Here is a 26942-nt window from a genome sequence, read left to right as displayed (position 1 = left end):
TGTAATTTGGCGCAGCCTCATAAAACTGTAACTACAAGTATTTGCACTGCAAACCCACCACTTTAGAATTCGGTGGAGATTGCACTTTAATTAACTTAAAGTTCTAATGAGTTTATTTTCCTGTTAAAGAAAAACCACTTACCTTTCTCCCATGGGGTACGGATGTACTTACCTTTATTATGTGTCCCCCTAAATATGGTTACATTTTGTTATCGCAATTCTGGAGGCTAGGCTTGTTCTGAATACAAGCCCAGGTCAGGAGGGTACTGGGTGGGTTTTTCTTTGCTGGGATGCAGAGAATATGCAAGCACTCCAATCGCGGCCAGAGGGCGCCAAAATGCAGCAAAAGAAAGTTCCAAAGGTCCAGTTGGGTTTTGCGGGAAGGTAAAATTGGCTTTTGTCTAAAGAATCTACGGTTATAAACGGTGCCACAATGTGTTATTTTTTGTATTTCCCTCTTGTCAACAGGTAAGCACGGTGAACATATCTCCCAAATTTGGTGGCTATCTTGTGTTCAGACGTTACACAAAGTGGTCGCCCCCCTAGAACAAGCACCTGGACACAACACGGTTGGCCACAGCCAGTACCGGTGCGTTCCCAGCAGCACTGTGCTGGTTGCTATGGCCAGCCTGTCTTCGCAGAGCTGGTGGCCTCCATAAAAGCAGACATCAAAAGTCGACGGTGCCTTTACTAGGGCGCTTTTCTTCCCTCCTTCTTCTCCCAAGTCCCGAGAGCATCCTCCGAGGGGCGATGCGGCCCGTCCTTCCCGCTGGACTTCGGCGGCGTAGCTTCTCAAAGCTGCTGCCTCCCGGCTCAGCCCGCGGGTGCAGGAGCCGCCCGAGGTGCGCGTGTGGGACGCAGAGGCAGCGCAGCCCAGACGTGCCTGCTCTTGGGCCACCCTAAAACCCGCCGGCCTCTGTCCTGATGGGCTGAGGGGAGCCAGTTGGTTACCCCAAACCCCTCTGCCTGCTGGGATAGCGGAATCTCAGCCGGACGTCTGGAGCCGGGAGGATTAGGGTGCTAAGAAGGGTAGCTTGTGGCAGGAGTGTCATTCATCAGTCCCCTGAATCTGAGCAAGAGCCCGAAAGAACACTTCTTATTCAACCGTTCCAAATAAATGAGACAGAGAGAGAGAGAGAAAAAGAGAGAGAGAGAGAGAGAGAGAGAGGACTGACACCGGCGCGGCGGGGGGGAATGGAGGGGAGTGGAAAGGAGGGAAGGCAAGTGTGGGAAAGATGGATAGAGGGCAGTTGGGGGAGGCGCTGGGTTGGAGAGGAGGAGAGGATGGGGTGACTGTGCAGGAGTGGAGGGGGTGGGGGCACTTGGATAGTGGGGAGTTGGGGGAAGCGGGAGCGGCGCGGGGTTGGAGGGGAGGGGAGGGGAGGGGAGGGAAGGGGAGGGAAGGGGAGGGTGGGGCTGCAGGAGGGGAGAGAGGTAGGGGCGCAGAGAGTTGGGGGGCGGGCGGGGCGCCGGCTGGAGGGGAGGGGAGGAGAGGGAGGGGAGGGGCGAGAGGCGGGCGGGGTCGGCGGGCGGAGGGAGCTGGGCGGGCGGCCGCGCCGGGGGAGGGCGCTGGGCAGGAAGGGGAGGGGGAGCGCGAGCGCGAGAAATGCAGAGGCTGCAGCGGCGGCGGCGGCGGCAGTAGCGGCAGCGGCGACGGCGGCGGCGGCAGCGCTCCAACTCGCTCCTCGCTCCGGGCTCCGCCGTCGAGCCGGGAGAGCGCCTCCGCCAGCATCCAGGCTCCGGGCCTGAGGACGCCAGCGACCCGGGCCCCTCGGCGGCACCGCGCTCACCCAGGGGCGGCACAGGCACCCAGAGCCGGTAAGGAAGCGCCCGCCGCCACCGCGGTCTTGGGGACCGAGGTCCCCTCCGACTCCCCGCCCCACCCCGAAGCCCCTGGAGCCCTCTCCGTGCCGCAGGCAGCCCGGGCGCGGCCGGGATTAGACGGCAGCGGGGCGTGGGTTCCCTTCCTGAGGGCTCCGTCGCGCTTTGGGGATCCCGGGTGATGGGGGGGCCCGAGGTGGGCGGCTTCGGTCACTCCCGGGGTGGGGAGGATGGTGGGGGTGGTGGCTAGGCTGATAAGTGGAGTTTGGGAGGAAGGGGGCTAGCGGGAGGGAAGCGGCTGGTGAATGAGGAAATGCTAAATGCGAAACCCTTCAAGCGCATCGAGTCCCAAAGACAAGGGTTTGCGGACTGAACCGAGCGTTTCTGTCATCTACACCATTCACAGCCGCGAAGAAAGCGCTCGGTGTGAGGGGCGCAGCAGCAAAAGATGGAGGTGGGGGTAGGGTGGGGTGGGAGTAAGGGGAGAAAGAAGACGGAGAATCTGGTCTGATCCAAAGGCAGAGGGTGGGTTTTTGGTGTGGCAGATGGGTCTCCTTGGCCCATAGGACTCCTAGATCTTGGTCTGGGGTGGCCAAGGAACACGAGGTTCACACGACAGCGAGCATCCAGAAGCACATCTAGGCAGATCAAAGCCCCAGCCTCGATCGTGGCTGTATAGCCTTCCCCCTAACCCGTGCTCCACCTCCGAGCATTTTATTTTTTTGAGCCTTCGGCTCAGGGAATTCTCCGCGCTCCTCCACCGCCGCCCCGGCCTGGGGGTGTGAACTTGAGCCTCACAGCGCGCGGCCCAAACCCGGGCAGCCCAGTTGCGAGCCAAGGATTGGGATTTAGCAGTTTTTGCAGAGCGCTAACGCTGAAACCCGACGCCCGGGTCCTGCTCCCCCTCACCAGAAAAAATAATCAAAATTTCGGACTCTCTGGATCCGATCACATATACAAGTCGTGGCCGAGAACCACATTCTTTTCATGAATATTCATCGAACGCTTGGCTCGGTTCCTTATCTCCTTGCCCAGAGACATTTCTACTTTGAAACGAACTCGGTGGACAGCCTTCACCCGTGTCGTTTTCGCCGTGTTGAAATTAGCACAGCGCACATGGGTGCATTTTTGTATCTTCTGCAGGGCTGACACACCTCTGTCTTTGCCAAGGCCACTAGCACTTGCTTGGCGGATTAAAATCAAACACTAGCATCGAAGTGGTCTTACGCTATAGGGGTGTGGGTTAACCCCCACCCCCCAGGAATACAGCTGAGGCTAACAGACCTCCTGTACTGCGGGCAAAATGAATGAATCGGGACTGTAATTACCTATTCCTTTGTCTTGGCCTCGCGCATGCGCCGGAGAGCAGGGTGTGGAGGACCAGGCAGCCCCATCTGATCTCCCCATCATCTACCCACCCACTCCCCTCCGAAGCCTAGGAACAAAGGCGTTTGCCCTAAATGTTTCGTTAAACCCTTGGACACAAATGACAGCCATCCCCCTCCTCCTCACTCCATTCCGCGTGTCTGTTTCTTCTTTCCCAAGCACCACTCGTCTTTTGCATTCTTACCGAGTTCAGTTGGCCAAAAATAGGATTAGCCTTTTTGGCGAGGGCAAATTGTGGGTTAAATATTTTTGAACACACGCTGCGGTTTTTTCTTTCTAGAACTGTCCATTGTTCTTTTTCCTGTAACATATTGCATTGCAGGGATGGTCAGTTTGCTTTCCTAATTTGCATCAATTAACCGTTTTCCTGATAGGATCTTTGTTGCCAGTCATTTGACCAAGGGGACTTTGGTCTCCAACCAGCGATGGGTGTTGCCACTAGTGACACCACCTGGGAAAAATTAAGACATCTTGGCATTTATACCAACAAGATGGCCTACAGAAGCCAGCGCGAGAAAATGGTTACCTTGTCAGCATCCTAACACTTAACTGGGGTCTCTGGCTTCCTACCTTTATTGTTTCATTAAGAATTCCAAAAGGCAAAGTCCATGAAGATGGAGAGGAACGAGGCAGCTAGAGCTGTTGGGGTGAAGATGGTTAAGTTTTAAACCCATACTCTTCCTTAAAAAAAAATTTTTTTTAAAGCAATATCAAACAGAAGCCATGATATTCCTTTGATGGCTGATTTTCTATCAATGATGTATTTTCCAGATAGTGATTCTTTTGGTTTCTTTTGGGGTTAATTTGCTTCTACCATCCCAAAGGGGATTTACTGCATATAACAAGTAGGAGCTAAATATTATATTTCTTTTTTAGATGGTAGGTTATATTTAAAAGGACTTTGTGCTAAAGGATTCTCAGTAGTCCTGGTGGAATAACACGTGGCAGCAAGTGAGTGGAAATTATTTCTTTTGTCCCTTTTAATAAAAGCTTAATATTGACCATGTTTAATATGTAAGAGCCTATAATTGCTAGAATGGCTGCCTGGCTACCTTCCAGGTGGTAAGTACCACACCCTCTCTGTTCCTTAGAATTCTGAGGTTTATTATGATTTAGAGGGTTATATGCACTTAAAATCTTTTAGGTAGTGTTTTGGGAGAGGGGTGCATTGGAATATAGGCTTAAATCAATAGTCTGTATTGCTCCGAATTCAATGAATTTTAGGCTTTTAAATAAGATAATTTCAAAATCAAAATTTTAAATTATTAACAGTTATCTTATTCCTTTAGCCAGGGTTTTTTTTTTTTTTTTTCTTTTTTTTTTTTTGCTAGCAGGTAGAGAAAGGGAACTAAATGAATCATAATAAAATGGCACCAAAAGTGAGTATATGAACCTTGACATTTCTGTTCTTTAACTGATTCTCAAGCTGCCATTGTGTCAGAGAGGAAACTTTTCTCCTCCACCCCACAACCCCCTACCAATCCTAGTTTAAGTACTTAATAGAAGAACCCTAAGCATTTAGGTTTCCTATCCTTGGAGGCCTCTTTATAATCCTCTTGGATTTACCAGAACAAATCATAGTATGTTTAAGAGGCAGTAAATTTGTTTCTCTAGGTTTTTCCCCCCCTTAATTTCACATTAAGAGCAATTTTAGCCATTTTCATTCTGTGGTTATAGTAAGTGGAATGTGATACCAGAGAAAAAAATATCTTTGGGGGAGATTTGATAACTGCAAAACAAATGTGTATGCTAATCATGGTAGTTCTTCAAAAAATTGCAACACCCAGAACCATTTTAAAAAGCAATTTAAGTGGCATATGTACACACTATATACATACATGTATACATATATGTATAGATATGTTGTTTATGTATACCTACAACAAAGTAAATCTTGTTAATGATGTGATTCTAAACTAGTTGGTATAGAATATTATTTGATAGTGATTTCATATTGGTCTTTGGAAAACAATTGGTTTTGGTCTTTCTAAATACACATTTTAAAGGGAAAGCCTGTCTAGTCTCGGATATATTCATCTCCCCATGTAGTCCTAAAGTAAGTGGGTTGTATTGACCTTCATGTCCATGGTTCAGAACTCACAGTCAGCACTATTAAACTTCAAATGCTGGAATAAACACTGCTTATTAAATAAAGAATTTATTTTAAAAATTGTCTTATTTTGTGATTGCTGGTAAAATTTTAGTTTCAGAAAATTTTGCCAAAAGACCTGTAAGCTATACAAAAGCAAGTGCCTCTGGTGTTTGATTTCTGTTGAAAGAAATGCTTTGATTTGCCTCTGCCTTTGTCTTTCTCAAGTAGTTTTCCCCATTCATTCGTGCCTTTGTTATCTTCCTAATGATTATTTCAGCTGGTAAACTGGAAACCAGGTAACTGTTGAGGAAGAACACTGAGTGCATGGACAAGTTTCCCAGGACAGGTGCAGAATCTTTATCATTTTATCTAGTTTTCTCAACTCACTTAACCTTTTCCAGTTTATCCTAAGACTTTAGATAATACAATGAACTGACCTTTGCTTTTTGAAATGACTATGAGGTTGAAGAGAGTCAGAATTTTTAAAAAGATAAGTTATACTCTTTGTGTTTGGAGTAGATGTGTTTTGGGGGAGGTTTCCCTGGGGCATTTGGGAAGAAACTTATTGTAAACAGCCTCTAGGCATTAGCTATTAAGTTTTGGTCAAATTACCTCAACCCTTGCTGAATTTCACTTTCTTCATTTGTGAGGTTGGGATAGTAATTTTTGTTACTAAGAAGGACCATACATGCCTACTGATGAATAAGCACAATGGCTGGCTCTTAAGGGCTGCTTAACCTCTCAGTCTGTGTGTTCAACACATTCAATGTAATTGGCATCACTAACTAATTTCTGTGTATGCAGCTGTGTTTTTGTTTCAGATTGATTAATGAAGACCTGAGACCTCAGAGGTATTCTGTCAGAAATAGGCTATCTCAATCTGAAAGGTGCCCAGATATCATACTTACCAATTTCTGTTCTTGGTGTGTGTGTAAATTTGAAATTCTGTGAGGCACTGTAGAGATTATCCCAAAAGCGTATTGCCTGGTATCAGACTAGCCACCCTTTGTGAGTTTCCCAGGGCTGCTTATGTAACTCAAGAGGTGGCTTTAAGTTCTTTTGAGAAAATGTAGGGGTAGTCTTAAAACCACAGCAGTTCCCAGCCTGCCAGAGGAGGCTATTGTTACATGTCATCCCCTCCACAGCTAATAAGACAGACGTGTAGGTAACTGTTGTGAGAAAATTGCTGAGTCTCCTCTAGAGTAAAGGAGCATCACACAGAGTCAAATTCTCACCACGATGCAGTTCAGTTTTAATTCTGTGGAAACGCCAGCCTAGGAAACAGCATGATTAAAACAGCATTCTCTTTTCCCTTCTGGATGTTGAAATAGGATGAAATGGGAGCAGAGCGAGTCCACATAGCATGTTTTCCTGTTTCTGTACCCAAGGAAAAGAGGCTTTTTTTTTTTGACCAGTCAAGGCCGTCAGTGTGATTGAGCAGCAAAGTCCAGGAATACATTCCTGATAACTTGGAAATGGAAACCATCTGCAAGCCCCACAGGGGTCCAAGGCATGGGGAACACTTCAAGATAATGTGGTATTCGGGAAAGGCAAAGCCCTTATGCTATGTTTTCTTCTTATCACTTAAAACATTTTTTGAACTTTTGGCTTTTAAAAAATTTGTTTTGGATAAGGGAGGAAGGCCTGGGCTTCATTGGCTTGTTTGTTTTTTGGGAACTCTCTCTGAAATATTAATATATATATATGTTATGTACAATTGTGCATTGTCTAGGGAGTCTGATATTTAGATTTGTAGTTTAGGTGTGGTTGGGGTTGGCCTTTGGAGTGAGACTCCCCAGGTTTGTATCCTGCCTCAGCCGCTTGTTGCTGTTGACCTTTAGCTGATTATTTAGCTCCTCTGTTCCACAATTCTCCCCTTTAAAGTGAGGATTGTGATATAGGGTTATTGTAAGGATTATCATTTAGGACAATGCCTCAGATGTACTCAGTACATCTCACTAGCCCACAATCACCATAAAGTGGTGAGAATACCCATTTTGCTCACTTTATATCTACAGTTGAGTCATGTGTTTGTTTCAAAGGGATCATTATTATAAGATAGGACCATGCTGGTGCCTTGGACAGAAGTTGGTAGAACATGGAAGTCGATAGTTTAGGAATATTCTCCAGATACACCAAGGATACCTTGAGCATATTGGAGGATACCTGTAATAGTTTCAGAAGTCCATAGTGGATAAGAGGTTAATATAACACTGAAAGCTCCATAGGGAATTTGTTGAAATGAAAATAATAATATGAAAGCTCTTGGAACTTCAAAGTCCTTCGGAGGTAAAGGAAGACTGATTTGATATGTTGAGACACTGAAATCCCTTGACTAGCCCTGTGACCTTGAGTAGAGACATAATCCATTCAAGCTTTCCAAAATACTTACCTTTGGTTGGTTCCCGAATCAAGATATACTAATTAGCACTTAAAGAAGTCTCTTAGTCATTATCAGTAAGATTGATAAACCAACTCAGATACTTAAAATTCTATGTTACATGTTATTTAGTGATAATCCACCTTAGATCCCTCTTCCCTCTCTCACATTCCCCCACATCCTCTCCACCTCCATGCCGTATGTAAAGGCACAGGACTATAAAGGTGGTGTCACCTTTTGAGAAATCTGTGGAGGCAGTTATCCCCTTGAAGACCTTAGAGGCTAGGGCCTCTTAAAAACAAAAAACGAAGTTCTTTGGAATTTCAGGTATGTGTGGTGACTCAGTACTGGAATTGGTTTTAACATTTCAGGTATTCAATTCAGGGGTAATCCCAAAGGACTTGTTCTTTGACACGTGTCTTTGCTGTGGAGCAAAGGTGAAATCATTATAGTTTTAGGCAAGTTAGTTTTTTAAAGCAGGTTTTTGAATCTTATAGGTTTAGAAGGGAAGTTATATTTTATCTACCCATGTTCACTGTAAAGAAAGAGGCTTTAGATATAGTAGTATCTAGATAAAACATATAAGATATAGTGGTATCTTTATAAAAACTTCTTTGATTTTTTTTTAATTTGGGGAAGTTAAGGAATGAAAATGGACATTTCTTGACTATTTGATATATGACGACAAGTGCTGATTGAATTTTAATCCCTTCAAATTGTAAGATTCATTTTACCTGTAAATAAATGGTAAATAGGGAGTTAAATAATGTACATTATTTATATCCCAGAGCTAATAGAAATTGGTGGATCTTAAATCATAGCCATGGCTTTCAGCCCTACTCACTCACCAGTGGTATACTATACTTTCCATAAACCTTGGCTATTTTATCTTATGTAACATGGGCTCACAGAGATAAAATAACTAACTTTTAAACATATTTAACATTTATTTAGAGAGCTTGACAGTAAGTCTTCAGTGAAAAATTACTTATTGTGGATGAGACTTAGGAGACAAAAACATTCAACAGTAAATCCATACAGCTTTGAGGTGCTTTTTGTGATAGCAAACCCTGTCTAATATCAAGTCACATCTTCTCTAGGATGACAATAACTATGACCCCAATGATGATGACGGTTGCTATTATGAAGGTGTGTCAATGAATGTGACTTGGTTGGCCCCTTTTCTTCCCTCCTTAACACTTCCCAGGTGGCAGTATTTGCCCTAATGCCTTAACTCTGATTCTCTTCTGGAGATAGAAATCGCACACTAGGACCCCTGTTTCCAGCTGTATAATTAGGGTTGCCTGGCTAGAAAGAAGCCCGGCCCTAGGCTTGTCAGTCCATTTTCCTTCTGCCTCTATGAAGGATCCATTCACAGCAAGTCAGTGGCTGTATTTAACCACTATCCTGACCCCACACCTTTGTAAATTCTCTCATCATTACAGCAGAATGTTTGAAAACTCAGGACTAAAACATTTATTTTATATGAAAATATAAAATATGTGTTGTGTATTTTTTTATATCAAAAGGATCTTAGAGAAGTCAGTGGCTTACAAAAGTCCCATGAGCTGGTAGTGGTGGAGGGGAAACCCAGCTCATTTTCCAATAAAATGTCATTCCTGCAGACAGAAGGGTGGGCAGAAATAGAGAAACATAGAATGTCAAATTCAATCAAACTCTTACTCACTGCCTGCACCTGAAAAAAATAAAAAATTCCTATCATTTTTTTTAAAATCCTGCTACCATTTTTTTGAAATCCAGTCCTGATCCCGTATCTTTTTCTTGGGGCCCTCTTCTGCCTTTTAATATCCCACACATGCCCCCATGGGGAACTTTCTAGTTACTACCCACCTCTGCTTATTCCTGTGTCATCTGCCTCTCTCAATTTACCCACCTCTGCTTCTTATATTATTTGCATATAATTTTCTTCTTATTCCAAAGAATAAATGGCATGCATTAAAATAACTTTCCTTATGAAAATAAATCTTAGTATTACGTCTTTATTGCCATCCTAAAAAGAACTATGGTACAGGATTGGGGAGCTGAGATGGAAGGTACATGTTTGGAAAGAAAGCCAGTTGGTTTAGACTAAGTTGGGTGTTGTAGAATGAGCGCGCAGTCACATGCCCTGCTCTAGGAATGCTCAGAGACCTCTTGGGAAACCCATTGTGTGCACTGTGTGGACGAGTGATGGATGGGGAGTGATTTCTGCCCATTACTAGTGTGTTCTGGCTTATGGGTTTAGGAGCTACATAAAACAAGAGGTTTAACCTTTTTTTTAAAGAATTGCCAATTACAACATTTGAGATGATTTAGACATTTAAAAGAGCTTTAGAATTCTTGAAAATATGGAACTTCCCATGAGCTTCATATTAGAATGTTTGAAACTGATTTCAGCAACGTAAACTGTTTATATGCATTCATATTTGGGTAAACTGAGGTAAGTTTAGTTTTAGATGGGACCCTTAATTTTGCATTTAAATTGGTCTATTTAGAACTTTCAATAAGTGGGCATTTGAGGAATTTATATTTTTCCAAGAAACCTGCAGAAAGTAAGTTACCTCACAGTTTTCATAATGCTTTTAATCACTAGTTACGCAGATTCAGAGGAGGGTATATGCCTAAGAAAAACCCAAATTAAAACTTCTTCTTTTAAGTTGCTAAAGAAATAGTTGTAGAAGAAAGTTTTCTCCTGGCTGAACTTTGTGAATTGTAAGTTTCCCAGATTGCATGGCAGAGTGACTTTGAAAAGACCCACATCATTTTCCCATTGATGGTACCAAGTAAAACACAGACTAACACAAGAGAAAAGTTAATAGTAATCAGAAGAAAGATGGATTCAGAGGAAACAGTGTATCACAAAGGAAAACAACAGTAATCACCTCCTCACAGTGCCAGTGTGTATCTTAAGGGTACAAAGAGGAAAGTTCTCTGAATGGTTGTCTTGGCAGAGGACTGGCCTAGGCTGATCTGAGCTTGCCTCAGCCACTGTAGGGGCTGTAGGAATGCTTGCAGTCTTTGACCTTTACAGATGTTTGCAGCTATTTCAATAGGTAAAAATAGTGTCTGTGTCCTGTATTTGCTTTAGGCTTTTTAAGGTTGGTTGGAAAAATGGAAACTAAGCCAGTGATTTACAGGGAGGCAGGTCTAAGATGGCTCCTCCACTCAGCCTTTGTCCTGTAATTCATAGACAAGAAAGGGCAAGGTTAGGTAGCCACTTGGATATTTATTAAAGGCATTACCATGATCAAATAAGGTATCCTGAAGTCTCCACATGACTCATTTTCCTAAGAAAAAAGCAAAGAATCTCAATTACCAATGGATGAGAGTAGCCCCTTGGGCTTCTTGTGATCACACCTCAGGTAAATACGGTGAATGGCTCTCTGTTGACAGGAGGCTTAATGTGGCACAAGAGTTTTCTCGGTAGCCGTGGTGATCTTTTGTTGAGACCTCAAGCTCTGATTTCCCAGGGCTCACCCAACTGGACTTTAGAAATTTCGATGTTTGGTTTTCATACAAAGTTACATGTGTTTGCACTAATGTTCACCAGAAGGTTAAGACAAGATTGATCATTGTTTCTCAGGTATGTGTTTCTTCTGACTCACAACTGAATGTTAACTAGTTTTCCTTTACCCAAATGCAATGATTGACCAGTGAAAAGAATTATGGGAGGATTGGTTATCTATTCATTGGTAGAAGAGACAAAAGCAGGAGAACAAAATATTAACAGTTAATTCCATTCACTTCTGCCTTTTCTATTCTAACTGGTTTTAGTTCTGCCATCCTGAGAGCTTGGCTTTAATTTCATTTGCACTATAGTCCTGGGTGGGTGGGGTGGGGGAGAGGGGAGCAGGGAGCGTCTTAGGAGAACTCAACTGACCACAATGCAGAGAAGTAAGTACACCACGGAAGGCTAGCAAATGTTTTCACAAGGTAAGAGTTTTAGTTTTAATTGGGATGCACTCTTAATGGGAAAGGAGTTCTATTAATTTCTCAAAAATATGCTTGATTCACTACAACTCTGAAAGCAGAGAGTTTTAACAGAAAAGTGAATGTAGAAGTCAACAAGCTTCACATTTCCCCAGGTCACCCAAAAACCTTGTTAATTAGCCATTGCTTAAAAAAATGCCTTGAAACTCTAATGCTGTCAACAGCAGCACAGCCTTTAATTTTATCCTTGTCTTCAGCAATAAATGCTGTCTTATTAATGGGAGGAGGAGGCGTTGGATAGAGGATGCAGTTGGCAGATTGGGACAAATATACTCATGCCACCCCTTTAACTGGTGTTCTGTAGGCCAGGAGCAGCAACTTGGTAGATTTCATTCTAGTGTTGAGCTTCCTTGGCTAGGCACACTATCAAAGGAGGGTCCTTTGTCATTTCTGGAGTGATCTCAGCTCCCCAAGAATCTCAGATAAAGGCCAAAGAAGTTCAGAAAGATGCACTACTGCAAAAAGCGCTAACTGCTGTTTCTAAGGGGAGCGAAAGAAACCAAAGCCAGTCTGGAGTTGGGTGTGATTCCTGTTGGAAGACGGTGAGAACTGGAGGAGGTTTATCTTCAATGAATTGAGGGTATTGAGACAGTTGTTAATATTAGCTGCACACATGTGGTAAACTAGCAAGTCCTGACATGTTAGCAACTGTTTGCATAGTTTACCTGGTAGAGGAAATAGCCAACAAGAGAACAAATATTTTAGCATACTAATGTGTGCTGTGGTTAGTGTGAGGTTTAGTTGGCTGGAATGCATTTTCATTTAAATCTGAGTCTGATAATACCTTTGATTTCCTCCCCAGCTAATTACACAGTTCCAACCTGGAGAGAGGAAGGCATTTCTGAGCACTAGTATCTCTGTTAAATACTGATGTTGGTAAAGCCCTTCTGAAAAGGAGGAACTGGTCACACTTAAGGGAAACTTGAGCAGGGTAACTTGGCAGCAGTGTTTCTGGATGGAGAGTGGGGAAGTTATTCCTTTTTTGCTCACAGTCTGGGTTTCCCGGTGGGGCAGGATTTCTGGTAAGTGCGTGTAAGAAGCAAAACTATTGTAGGTCAGCAGTCAATATCCCCTGGTTTCTATGCACCATCATTCATTCCTCTTTGTGTCTGCAGGAGGAAGATGAACAGAGTAAGAGGTGGGAGAGCTGGGGAAGGAGGTAGAGATGCACATACAGTAGTAGAAATGATGGAGGTAGCACTTCCTTATTCTCAGCTTAGTCTACTCAAATTGCAATAAAAAATGTCTCATGCTTCAACAGAAGTTTATTTTCTACTGGAAGTCTAAGGTCAAGGTGCCAGCAGGGTTAGTTTCTCCCGAGGCTTTTCTCCTTGACTTGCAGATGACCTCACATGGCCTTCGTCCTGTGTGTCAATGTTCCTTTTGTCTCCGTGGGTCCTAATATTGCCTTTGAAGGACACCAGTCTGATTGGGTTAGTGTCCAACCTAACAGCCTCAGTATTAATTCAGTCACTTCTTTAAAGGCCCTTTCTCCAAATATAGTCACAACTGGGCCTATAACAATTAGTCACAACTGGGCCTATAACAATTCCTGTTTCATATTAGGAAGGAGGGTTTGTTGGGATGAACACTTGAAGCTGTCATCTCAAGAAGGGAGTGGGGAGGGGGAGTCAATAACCTGAGTCCTGGTTGAATCCTCATAAATCCGTGTGAAGCAAGCACAAGGTTCCCATTGACACACGAGAGAAAGTTTGGCTAATGCTCCCCCAGATTCACACCACTAGAAAAAGTAGAACCCCATGTGGGAGTCAGGTGTCTGCAACTCCACTATACCAAGGACAACAAAGCATGTGTGCAGTGTCCATCCCCTGTGCTGAACCCAGAAGGCCTCAGTGAAGGCAGGAGGCCTCAGAATCCTCCTCAATCCAGTGCTCTAGGTAGCTGCCGCTCACCAATAGGCATTAACACATGGTGAAACCTGCTTTTCCTTCTGACACTCTATTATGTCCTTTCCTGCTGCCTGAAGACTTTCCCATATATTACAAGAGACTGAAAGAAGGAAAAGAGGAGGAATTGCTTAGTGCATTTAGTGTAAGATGGAAAGTCTCAAGTTTTCTGAATTAGAAGGGAATTTTCCTGGGGAAACTCCTTTTAAGATCTCCAACCAATAGTGGCAATGATAGGGAGCCCTTGTCATAGTAGATAGAAGAGTTGACCAGATAGGTAGGTCAGTGATTTCACCAGACAGACTTGTTCTAAGGGACAAATTTTATTGTTTGAAGATGTGGAGTTGAAGACATTAGAAGACAGGGGCCCTAACAAAAGCAGGTGTAGGAAGAGTGGTTGGGATTTTGATGGAAAGCTTATGATACAGTGGGACACTAAGGTGGGGAAAGTAAATGTTAAGAATCATGTGAAACCACTGATGACTACAAAAGTCAAAGCTAAGGAATTTTGGGGCCTTTCCAAGCAATGAAACATGTAGTGATACGTAAAGGGGTTCTTTTGAGGGACATTCTCAATAAATGTGGATCTGGTCATATCTACACTTGATCTTTTCTCAAGAGCAGTTTGCAACTTTTGGGGGAGTTGCTTACTCAAGTAATTTGATCGCTGCTTTCTTGTTCCCAATTTCAGGTCACGACATGTTGTGTTAACCATGATAATACAAATACTGACCCATTAATCCATAGTGAAGTTGAATACAACAATTTAATTTCACTTTTCCAGATACATAAATGACAGCCCCTAAAATAACTGAAAGTTGAAGCTCTTGAGGATTTTTTTACAAAATTTCCACTGGTGTGTTATCTTCTGTGTAAGACGTGGTGTGAATTGTTTCAGAATTTAAAAAATTTAACTCTCTATGCAGCATCTGTTTCCCATCCATTGTTAGTGGTCCTCTTTAAGTGCATGCTTTCTTGGGTACAACTTCTTCCATTTAGTTCAGAAACCTGGCATATCTGTGTAATGTCCATCCTGGATACCAAAGTGCCATCACTGTTCACATTTGCCCAATTTGCTGTACTCTAAGCTGTAAGTCCAATTTGAAGTGTCCAACCTTCTCCTGGGTCACTACACTAATAGTCTTCTGCATCCTAGCATGGCAGCCCCACCTCCACTCAGACTTCCCATCATAACTCTCTGTTATACGTGGAATAAAACTCAGAACCCTTGGCTGACCTTCACGGTCCTGTGTGTTCATCTCTTTTCATCTCCTGCCCACTTTTGTACTCACTCTCACCTACCCTCTGTTGTCTTAGGGCTATACTGACTGCTGAAGTTGTCCACGAGCTCAAAGCTTGCCTCTACTGTTCTTCTGCAGGGAACATTTTTTTCTCCGTCTGTTAAAGTTACTCCTAGTAAAAGGCTCAGCTTAAATACCACTTTCACAAAGATGCCCTATACCTCATAGCTCTGGGCATTTTTGCCCCTCCTTTCTCCAAAACTGATACAAGTATTTAATGTATCCATTCTTCTAGATTAAAGCACTTCTGAGTGAGTCAGGGGTGTGCAGTTTTATTGACTCAAACAGTGCCCTATAACAATTTCTGATATGTGTTAAGCACTCTGTGTTTGTGTTCTTGGAGGGCACATGACTTCTATAAGTTGCTTTTGGCAGCTGAGATGGCATCCACATAGGGACACTAAATTTCACCTCATCAGTTGTGCTTACTATGAAGATGAATAGCTGATGAGCTCCAATTAGAGTAATTATTCTGTTTCCAGGTAGTAACCTCAGAGTAATTGTCCTAAAGCCCTGAGACATTACAAGTAATTAGTGCTGATGGCTCATGCATCTGAGTTTCTCCCAAGGTAGGGTCTGAAATGAAGAATACAATTCTGGGTTATTATGGGGAACAAATAATACTACATTATAGGAACTTTTCAAAAAAAAAAACACAATGAGAGAAAGCTTGGGCAGATTATAGTTAACATCTCTTGTCTGTTTTTTTTTTTTTTTTGTCCATTTTTCCAAATCCTTGAATGTCATTGGTTTGCTTTGGAGGATTCATTATTAAAGAACTTCCCCAGTGCATTTTAGTGATAGCCTTTGTGCAGTGGGGAGTTATAGGCCCCGGGAAATCTCCACACAGTAGCCCATTAAACCTACAAAAGCAACTACGAGCTGAGCTGAGCACCGATTCTGTGCCCTGGGACTTATTCTGAATAGTGAGTTGCTTCAATCAACTTTGGATGTCAATTTCTAGCAGAAAGTTTGTGGTCTGGAAAAGGGTTGAATGCATGGAAGGACATGTTTCATGGCCACATGACAGACATGCTATACAAATAAGGCCTGTGTCATGATGTGTTGTTTTTGGCCTTTCTTTCACATCCAAGATCCAGCTTGTCTTTAGCAAGCATCAAGAATATTTGTGCTTTACTCCTGGTCCTCTCTGGTTTTGATGTAATCCTTGATGGTCAACATTCATTTTCCAGTGTCTTATTTCTCACTGTCATTGGCCTTAGCTTTATGTCTATCCTGATAGCTCTCATCAAGTCAGTGTCCAGTTTTCTTAAGCTTACTCTTATTGACTGAATCTCTTAAATAAAAATGCTTGTAGTTTCTTTTACTCCGATATGAAATTGATATCTGTAGTAACCTGCAGTTAAGAAATAATAATGCATGGTTCCAATAGGTATTTCAATTCTAGTGGTATAATTTACTCATTGTAAAACATTTCTAGATTTTGATACTTTATTTGCAAAAGTTTTATTTTAATAGGTTCCTTGCACATGTTAAAACTATAGCTGTTTTTGCTGGGTGACTGTGTCTCATGTCTGTAATCCTAGCTACTTAGGAGGCAGAGATCAGGCTAGTTCAAAGCCAGCCCTGGGCAAATATTTCATGAGACCCTATCTCCACAAAACCCATCACAAAAAGGGCTGGTGGAATGGCTCAAGGTGTAGGCCCTGAGTTCATACCCAGTACTGCCAAAACAAAATAAAAAAATACCCCTAAACTATAGTTGTAGTTGAGGCAGTTGTAGAGTCTTCATGGTCTACATGTGAGCTGAGTTAGGTTATATGATATTCTGGTACCATCTACATCATTTATCAACATTTGCAACTTACTAGTAAATCAGCACTTTGGCATAAAATGGTCTCATTTTAAGTAAATGAAGCCTAGTGGCATCCACTTCCCTTGAGATCTTTTGTCTCCTTCCAGTGCCCCTCCCCCAGCACACCTCAGGACATTTCCTGGGTAGATCAGAAGATGCTGGCCATAGGAAAAGTGATCACACAGCTATTGATCATCTAATCCATAGGGTCAAGTCAGTTTGATTTAAATTGGGTAATAGAATAGAAAGATAGATAGAATAGAGGTAATAGAACAGATAGCTCTTCATAATTAATTCTTTTTATCCTAAGCACTGTTCACATACCATGTGTTGTTTGGAAGCCTTGGCTCATAGTGTAGATTATGTACTGGGAAAATATATAATTAGCTGGGATGACATGGTATTAGTGGCTGAGCAGCAATTTATGACACAAATGAGTATCTGGGTGACTGATAGGTTTTTTGGTGTTTATTTCCTAGCAGATGATACTTTCCTTTATTCCTATCCCCCCTGCTTTTTTTTTTTTTTTTAACTTCTAATGTGACTTACTAGTGGTGATGATACATGATTTTGGTTTTAAAATTGGAGAATACCATCAGAAAGCTGCTGTGGCTGCAATAAGGAAGCAGAAGGCATAATTGGTATAGATGTTTAGATTACTGTCTCCCACCTCCAGAGAGCATTTCACACAGGCTCAATCTTCTGCCATTGTATCTGTGCACTCCTCCTCCACCCCCAAATGTGGGAAGATTCTTCTAATTTCTGCTCTTCAGTGTTACTGGGTTGGGTGAACATGATGGAGCTTCCTGTAAGCATTTGAAGCCATTAATAAATACACGTTTTATATAATGAAAAGCTTTGAATATTAATTTTATGATGAATTATTTATTGAAATATCAGAGGCATTTGTAAGTATATTTCTAAGTTAAGCTTTTAAAAGAGGTTCACTTGCCTCCAGCATCCTTTCTGTAAGTGTATGTTGACAACTTGTTTTTTGGCATATGAATGAGCAATGGACGTGAGATTTTTCTCCTGTATTAAATGTAACCTGAGAAGATCCAGACCACATTTAAATATGGCAGAATTAATATTTATTTGTTGATGGAGCTGGGAGACACAGAAACTATCCTCTTTTAAGGATCTTAAAGTTGGTGAAGACAATCAAGTAAACCAGTAATTACAGCGAGTTAAACAGTGGTCTGTGGGTATATGGGAGAGAGATACTAACTTGCAGATAGTCATTAAGTTTGCATATTGTGCCAGTCATTATCTTTGCCTTATCCTTTTTCAGTGTCTCTCTGATAGACCTTTTTCACTTTTACTTGACTAAGCCTGTGAGAGATCCTAAATTCAGTAATCTGTTATTTAAATGTAAATATCACTTTAGGGAATATGGGAAAAGTCAGGATCCATTACATTTTTCAAAGGTCTTAATCACTAGATAGAAGAGATATCAAAACCCAAGTACTTTGAGATTAGAAATGAAGGGAGAATCTTCCAAGAACAGCTGGTTGTTAGCACACAGTAAAAATATGCATATATCTGGGCAGTGTCCTCATTTGGCTGTTGGACCTCTTGGGGAAGTATCCCTAGGCAATAATCTCACAGAATAATCTAACTGGCTACTCAACATGAGAAACAGGAAGAATTGCTGTGGCTCCCATTTTTAAAATTCTAAGACAAGCTTGCAATACTTTACAATACCCTTCAAATTTTTACTGAACCCAAGGAAGGAATGAATGGTATTTGTCCTTTGTTGTAGAGAAAGACGTAATCTCCAGGAAGACAAATTGAGGGCACATGGAAATGACTCTGAAATTGCATGTGGCATACAATAAAGGGGGGAGAGAGGGTGTCTGTACAAAGCACTTTATCTTGATAAAAAGTATTTCAAAAATGTTAATTACAGAGGTTCTTTCTGAGCTCAGTAGGTTTGCAGTGCTGCCATTAATATCAGATCATTTTTCCATTAATGTTTTTCACAGGAATTATATTTCTCTGCGTATTTACACAGATGTGGATGTCACTTTTGACCTGAAGTGTGGCTTTTCTTGAATCCTGAATTGCAAATAGTAGAGGAGGGGACACTTAACTGTGATTTTTTTTTTTTTTTCATCTCAACAAAAGTTGGTAATCCATCTCTTATCATTGCTCTAGTCTGGCTTTGCCTTCTAGTCTGATTTGCATTCCCTGTTATCTGTAATGGATGACTCATTCTTTCTTCACATGGAGACTCCTGGGTTTTTGAAACCTGTCTGCTTGATTTTTTTTAATGAGTACTGGGGTTTGAACTAAGGACCTCGTGCTTGCTAGGCAGGTGCTCTACCACTTGATCCACAGTGCCATGCTCTGTCTGTCTGATTTTTGTCTTCCTAAAATTTCACACAGTACTTGTCCCAGACTAATTGCTTAATGTGACCATCTCAAAAGAAGAAAAGCAAAAGTGCTTAATTATCACATGTATTTAAATCAGTGCTTATTTTACATTTGTGGAGACCTTGGGCAAATCATCCAGAGTTAGTTTCCTGCTGATTCTGGGAAATATTGTTCACTCTGTTGTTTTTCTCCTGTGTAGTTAGTAGCTATTGAATATATCCTGAGAACATGTCCTAAAAGTTGTGTTTTCATGTCATTGTTGAAAAAAACAAACATTTTAATAATAGTAAAAGATTCATATCAAGACCTGATATCTGAAAGTTGAATAGTTCAAATATGATGAGTAATACCTTCTTTTAATTATCTTAAAAATTCTTAATAGGCCATCTTGATGCTAATAAACCACAACTCTGTATACCAAAAAAAATCAGCTAATTCCCCTGGAATTTTCCCCCCGGGACATTTCTTTTTATCTTGAAAGCTTTCTAATGGAATCTTCCAGCCACCCCTGCAGTAAACAATGGAGAATTCTTCATGGAGGTGTAGCCCCCGTCCCAAAGGACTGTCCTTGAGCTCATATGGAATGTTTTTCTGAATTAAGGCACAGACAGAGGGTTGGTGACTTGAGTGGTTTTCATTTAGAGAAGGAAAACTGCCTACGTCTCCGGTTGAACTCACAGGTGTGACAGCTGTAGACACTTGGTATGAGATTCTGTAACCTGGCCCTTCCTAGGTGACTATCCCCCAGACACGGCATTTGCAAGACACTATGCTTATAGCTCTGTGTCAGCAAGCCCATAGGAGACTGTGTGTGTGTGTATGTGTGAGTGTGTATGTGTGAGTGTGTGTGTGTGTGTGTGTGTGTGTGTGTGTGTGTGTGTGTGTGTGTGTGTGAAGAGACAGTTTCATTATATAAATGCTTATTTGATGAATTCTTGTCCTTTTCCTGTTTTGGGTTACATTCTTTCTGTGGATGTATCTAGTCACTTGGCACTCCTGCTGACACTATGTGCTTTGTGGCTAATGATGTCTAATCTGTTGTCTAGGGCCTTCCTTCTTTTTCTCTGTTCTAGCTGTTCTCCTTTTTCAGCACAGCAGTGGACTTTGTCCTTAAACTCTCTCAAGATTCCTTTGGTTTTCCTTATCATCTCAGGCATCTCCCACAGGCAGATCTGGTCACTGTTTTTAGCCAACTCAATCTACATAGTTGGCTATCTTTAAGTTGTTATTTAACCAAAATAAAACTTCAAAGAAGCAGAAGAAGCTTGAGCCTCCTTTTTCTCCCTTTCAAGTAACACCTACCAATGTTTGTCTTGGAAATAATTTGATGTTTATTTGATGAAACATGTAGTTAAGTGTTAATGGAGCCTCATGTCTCACTTTAGAATAATGGGGAGAAACTATTAAACTCTGTGTTGGACATTTGGTTCAAGTGCTCAGTGGCATCCATGAAAGCTAGGTTAAAAATGCTTGCCTGGTCCCTATATCGTCTTAGCTGAATGCACTGAAGTGTAGCTATAGTAGGTCCAATCTGAACCAGTCAGTTCCAACTTTTCCTCTTCTAATTTGATATCTGCTTTTCTACCGTGAGCTGTTCATAATTTCTGATAAATATCTAATGAGTAACCTAAATTATATAACTATTTAAACATGGCTCATTGTGAATTGTATTTAAGTATTGATATGACTGTGAATTTTCAAAGCATTTGTGCATATTTCTTTTTGAGTGTCAACAATTCAGCACCTATAAGACCTTGGTTATCCTCAGCAAACTCTCAGTATCTCTCCACTCAGTGAGATCTGCTCAGCTTTGTGATAAATGGGTAGGAAATGAGAACTGGTTTACTGCCTGCTCATTATAGCCAGTTTAGCTTGGTTTACCTGACAGAATGTATAAATGAGCTGGGGAAAAAGGATTCAGAACTCTTTACCTGAATAATCAACCCACACTTGACTAAATATTATACACTGCCTTTAGCTCTTTCTGAAAGAAGGAATGCCGTATGTGAAAAGTCCTCTCATTCACTATGGTAAGTTGTATTTGAAGTCACTAAACTCAGGGGCCAAATAAAGTTGATCAATGTTAATACAAATAACAGAAGGTCATATATTTGGTGATAGCTATGGATCCCACACTCCCCATGGGATCTAGGTGACAGAGTCTTATTAAAAGGTGTGTTCAGATGGCCTAGGTCACCCATCTTGTAATCTAACTCTGTTTCTCTTTCTTCCAGAGCCTTGCAACATGGGGCTGATCTTATTTAGGACCCAGTTATGAATTCTAATATGTATGGCATATTTGCATCTGATAATGTCTTTTCATATTCGAAAACACAAGCATAAATTAATAAAGTAAAACTCTTCTAGTTTGGATTGCCCCCCTCTCCCGCCCCCAGTCTGTGAAGTAATAATAATTCATAACCTCCTCACTGGTAGCCCCTGCTGTGGAAATGTCCCAATGGTGTGATGGTGTTTGCTTTTGCTTTTTCCCTTCATTAGTTAGTAGTTCTGTAGTGGGAACTGTTTATAGCGACGTAATTTAAAAAATGACCCTCTGCTATGCTTGGAATGTGCGTGTATATTTTTTCAAAATTTATATGTTGCAATTTAATACCCAGTGTGATAGTGTGAAGGGGAGGCCTTTGGGGGAAGTACTCAAGTCATGAGTGTTTCCTCCCTCATTAATGAGATTAGGGTTCTCATGTAAGAGGTTGACTGGAGAATCCTAGTCCCCTTTTGTCTTGATCTTAGACTTCCCAACTTCCTGAGTGGTAAGAAATAAATTCTTTATAAATTACTGTCTAAAATATTTTGTTACCAGCAAGAATGGACTAAGACATCCTACTAAACAAATAGACTAGATCATTATGATTTTAATTCTACGTTGATAAAGCCACCATTATCAAGAAGCTAAAAGCAGACAAAAATTTATTTTTTAAGAATAACCAAAACATTTTATAATGTCTTTTAATTATAATATTACAAAATAATATCTTTCAGTCTATGGAACACAGGCTTGCCTGGTAGTTATCATGTGGCAAGTTGGCAGTGTTCCAAGCTTTACAAAGATTGACATTTTAAAATACACCAACTGGATGAGATGGGTATTACACTTCTCCCATTGTACAGACAAGGGAACTGTGGCACAGGAGATTAATAGGTTATAGTCAGTGTGACTATACATCTTAGTTCACATTTGTGTTAATGTGCTGGAAACAAACAACTTAGTTTGTTATCTGTAGTTTGAGAAACTTTTCTTTGACAACGACAAAACAAGTGTTGTATGTTAGCTGCATTGTTGGAATGAAGAGGCCTTAACACTCCATGGGTCTATGTGGGAACTGGAGTGAAACCTGTGCACCACCGTGGCTTGCACCATGTCCTCTTCTCTACTCCTTTGATAGCTTGAGTGAGAGGCCTAGGGGACAAGTCACAAAAACACAGGGGAGGTTCCAGCCAAAAGCTGGAGAATTTGAAGACAACTTCAAAACTAGTACATGGAGCTAGTATGGCAGCTCAGGTTTTCTGAGACTTGTTTATTTATTTATTTATTTTTAATTAAATCAGAGGGGCTCTTAGTAGAGATATTAAGCCCCTGTGTCTCTGCAAAACGCAAAGTGTGCTACATTTTAAGAATAAGTATCTTCAAGAGAAAACACCTCTCTCATTCACTTCTATTCTGAAGGCTTTCTGGATTAAGAAAGGCATAAAATTTTATTGTGCTGTACCTTAGAATAAGAAGGCATTTTTAGTGCACTACTAATAGTTTTAGTAATTACCATGAAGTACGAAAATGTGTAGCTCTTTTATTCTTTCACATTTTATCAGTGAATCAGTTTATAAAAAGGCAAGAAATGATAAAAGTTTTTGCATGTATTCAAATCTGCAATGAGTGGAGATGACAGTGAGCCTGTGGCACTCTCTCTCTCTCTCTCTCTTTGTCTTCATGTCTCTCTCTTTCTCTCTCTCTCTCTCTCTCTCTTTCTCTCTCTCTCACACACACACACACACAGATTTCCCAAATGCTCCCTGCCTCTATACATGTGTAGCCTTCCGCATTATCAGCACCCCCTACCAGAGTGGCACTTTCATTACAGTTGATGAACCCACAGTGACACATGCCTTTCTTCCACCTCCTTCGCTTCCATTACCTGTATCTAGTTGATAATAGAGCTCATTCTTGGGTTTATACACTGTATGGGTTTGTGCAAACTTACCATGACATTTATCTACCATTACAGAATCATAACTTTGTCTCTTGCTAAGTGCTCAAGTCAAGAGATCTTATTTAACTTAAAAGGAATTAAATGATTAGTTATATTTTTTATGTTGTTTTGCCTCTTAGTTTAAAGACACTGTAATGCTTTGCATTATAACTTTAATAAATATGTTTAACAGTATTTGTAACAGTGTGTACCTTGCTCAGCTTGCTGAAGTCTTATGCTGTGGAAGTAAGTCTAGAAACAAAAATCAACTCAGCTTAAAAAAAGGTAGTAATTTTTTTTTTCAAAGCTGATTTTTTTGGGGGGGAGGAGGGCGTAGCTTTAAATTAGTAGCCATGTGCTTATATAATGGTGTTTCACATAAATTGTCCCCATCCCCATAAATCTGTACCTTTCTAACAATCTGGGTGTCCGAGCAGCTTATGTGCATGGAGTGAAGGGGAGTATTCAGGCGCACTCACGGTACACAGCAGGCCTTTGTGATAAGCTCACCTGACCACATCCTTGTTTCATTCTTTATTTATATCTGCGTTGGCTTGGGCCAGCTCCTCCCACCTCCTTTGCTTCAACTACCTATATCTAACTCAGCACTAATGATGTGTGCCAGTCAGGCACAGAAACTCCTCATAAGAGGGGCTCGTTTCTGCCTTTCCCCTTTGCTCCAGTCTGAATATTTGTTTTCTTTTAAGCACTTGCAATATGTTGTATTTATTTCGTTTGTGAATTTGTTTTATATTTATATTTATATTTATATTTATATGTGTCTTATCATACAGGGCCATGGTTGGTGAACCTGTCTCATTGGTGTGTGACTTAATCACCTCCCTAAGTGCTATGCTCTGGGCCCTGTGTCTGTCTCAGTCACAGCTGTATCTCTACCACACCCTGCACCTTGGTGCTCAATGACTGTTTGTCCACTGCCAGACAAACACAGAGCCCTGGAACTCTTGTCAAAATGTTCATCAGGCACAATTTTTTTTTTAAAGTGCAACAAGTTCTAGGTACTGTGTGCAATTGGGTAAAGTTAATTCTTTGCCCAAATATATCTTTGCACTATAAACTCTATAAAAGGGTTGAAGGTTCTTAACTGATATTTTATATTGAACCTAACTTTCACTTTGGTGAGAATCAAAAATATTCCCAATGCATAGCTTTGCGAAAAGAGTATATTCATTATACAGTTCCAAAGTCTGGAGGATAGAATGAAATGAAAGGATAGTCCAAGTTCTTCTCTTTTTCTTTTTCAAACACGTAGTTTAGCCCATGTCAGTATAATTGAGTTTGTGTTTATGAGTGGTCTGCTTTAACTTCAGACAGGATTTTGTATGGTGTCACTTTGTTCTGAATGTCAGGTAAAAATTGTACTCAACCTCAGGTAAATCAAACATAGTAGTGTTTACTATAAGAAAAACACGTTCTAGCTTAAGGATACGTTATCTGTGAGTGGCCAGGGCCTGGATTCTGGTTAGTTACTCCACTGAGTTGGGGTTGACATTGGACAAGCCCAGAGGAATCCTAGGGGTCCTTGCTTTTAACTGCCCATTTTAGGGATTGACAGAAGGGTCACTGAGTTACCCTACAAGCACACTGCTATTATATATGTTCATATGTTCTGTCTTGTTTTAATCTTATACTTAAATGGGACTTGGTGGATGCAGGCATTGACTGTATGTTTATACTCATGTACATCGAAGACTATCTAATTATAGTTTTTTAAAGTTACCTAAATGTCACTGTAGAAATGGGACTTCCCCCCTTTTAGTGGCTATCAAATAAATAATAATAGATTTTATTTTTGGCCTCTTCCAGTTTGATGATGGAGTTTATGGTATCAGTATTGACACCGTTTTTTTCTTAGTAGAGCTAGTCTATTAATGTTTGGTTCAGTACTGTATTCTAATGTTTGCAGTATTTTATAAATGCTAAAGCTAAAATGCCAAATACGTATGTTTATATCCAGGAGACCAAATCTATAAATACCTCTTGGTTTCCATTACTCTATTTGTATAAAACTCTCACCTCAGCAATTCAATATATGAGAGTCTGAAATTAATGATAAATAAAGTTTGTAATTTTACAGGCTTTAAAACTTATTAGTTATAGTTCTTTCCTCCTTTCGGCAGAAAACATTTTGGTCTTATTGTTTCACTCTAAAAAAAACCCATAAAAATAGTTGGAGTAGGGGAAGAAAAAATGGAGAAAGGGATGTGGGAGGGGAGTAGAAAAGGGAAAGATGAAAGAAGAAATTGAGGCCAGAGTGAATAAATACATTTTTTAGGAAAACTCAAGTGTGAAACTGAAGTGTTAGAATTTAAAAACCATGTCTCTGGAAGGCCTAAGCCTATTGCTAGCTTTCATGGAGACAGAAGGTAAACTGGTGGATGGTTGTGAATTACTGTTAAGTTGAGTCATATCAATGATGTCAACTTATCATTGATAAGATAGAGGGGTCCAGAAAAGGAAACAGATGTTTTCTAGAATAACTGGAGAATGCCTTATGATAGAGACCTGTCAAGCTTCAAAGTACTTGGAGGAGGCCTTTCTTTGGGAAACAAGAACCACAACTTGTGGGGATGGACTTGATTTCTTGGAAGACAAGTGAGACTGTCCTACTAAAAATGAAAAGTACCTTGAAAAGACCTTTGGAAGGGGAGAGATTGGAATGGTGGGATTGGAAGTTCATGAAAGCATGAGCACCAACTGATAGAGCAGAGCCAAGGTCCCCATGCCTGTAAGAAGCTGTCCCATTCCTACCTTTACCAGTGGAAGGGGAGGTTGGGGCTGACCTGCATACCTACATACAAGATAGTCAGCCTAGAGAAGGGTATTTTAGACTTAATGTGTGATCCTGGCTATTATTTTCATTAATATTACTTAATTTGAACTTTGTTAAATATAGCTCAGCTATGCTTTGGGTTGTCTCTTTGACTAGAAGCAGGCTTATATGTAACTTGGAAGAATCTGCCATGGCCTCATTCTCTAGTCAATTTTCCCAGTTTGTTTCTCAAACCTTTTTTTAAAAAAAATTATTTTTGCTCCCTGTTAACCTTTGGGGATCTGAACTCTTTTTGACCATTGAGAAATCACCCAATCTTTGAACAGTCATCTTGTATCAACTTATAAAAGTCATTTGAAGCCAGGTGTGAGTGGTCCATGCTTGTAATCCTAGTTACTCAAAAGGCAGAGACCAGGAGATTTGTGGTTCAAAGCCAATCCTGGACAAATTGTTCAAGAGACCGTATCTTGAAAAAAAACCCATCACAAGAAAGGGCTGGTGGAGTGGCTCAAGGTGTAGACCCTGAGTTTAAAACCCAGTACCAGAACACACAAATATACAACAACAATGTCAACAAAAATTTTGGATTGTTAAATAAAATTCTGAATCTGCATGTCGGGATTTTGGATCCAGGTGACCAGATGGTGAGAAAGCGCCCTGCAGGTTCTGTGAGGGATATGGATCCTGACTTAACACATGTCAGCAGTTCCATTACTGTTACATTTTTATTTGGTTTAGAGCATTAAAACTATAAATGTTACTGTGTCTTCATTCAACTAAGAAGACTTAGGTTGGATACCAGACTGCCCAATGAACATATTTTCTGTGTACTCTCAGGCTTTGAGACTGATCCAAAGTTGTAAATCGCCAGGAA

At 41.0% G+C, this 26942-nt stretch overlaps 1 protein-coding gene and 1 long non-coding RNA gene across 3 annotated transcripts in view; one reads left to right on the top strand and one right to left on the bottom strand.

Annotated features, from left to right (window-relative positions):
- Positions 1 to 1282, bottom strand: part of LOC141424229 (uncharacterized) — a 47681-nt gene extending 46399 nt beyond the window's left edge. For both annotated transcript variants that reach the window (XR_012449214.1, XR_012449213.1), the window contains exon 1: positions 173 to 1282. This is a non-coding gene — a long non-coding RNA (uncharacterized lncRNA). The remainder of the gene's footprint in view (positions 1 to 172) is intronic.
- A 322-nt stretch (positions 1283 to 1604) lies between these two features.
- Positions 1605 to 26942, top strand: part of Basp1 (brain abundant membrane attached signal protein 1) — a 50430-nt gene continuing 25092 nt past the window's right edge. Inside the window, exon 1 of the mRNA XM_020179607.2 lies at positions 1605 to 1818. The gene's annotated coding sequence lies outside the window, so the exon portion shown is untranslated. The remainder of the gene's footprint in view (positions 1819 to 26942) is intronic.

The sequence above is a fragment of the Castor canadensis genome, chromosome 6 (assembly GCF_047511655.1).
Source record: "Castor canadensis chromosome 6, mCasCan1.hap1v2, whole genome shotgun sequence".
In the NCBI taxonomy this organism is placed as follows: domain Eukaryota; kingdom Metazoa; phylum Chordata; class Mammalia; order Rodentia; family Castoridae; genus Castor; species Castor canadensis.
The sequence above is the reverse complement of the archived record's forward strand: the minus strand, read 5'-3'. Positions and strand labels throughout refer to the sequence as shown.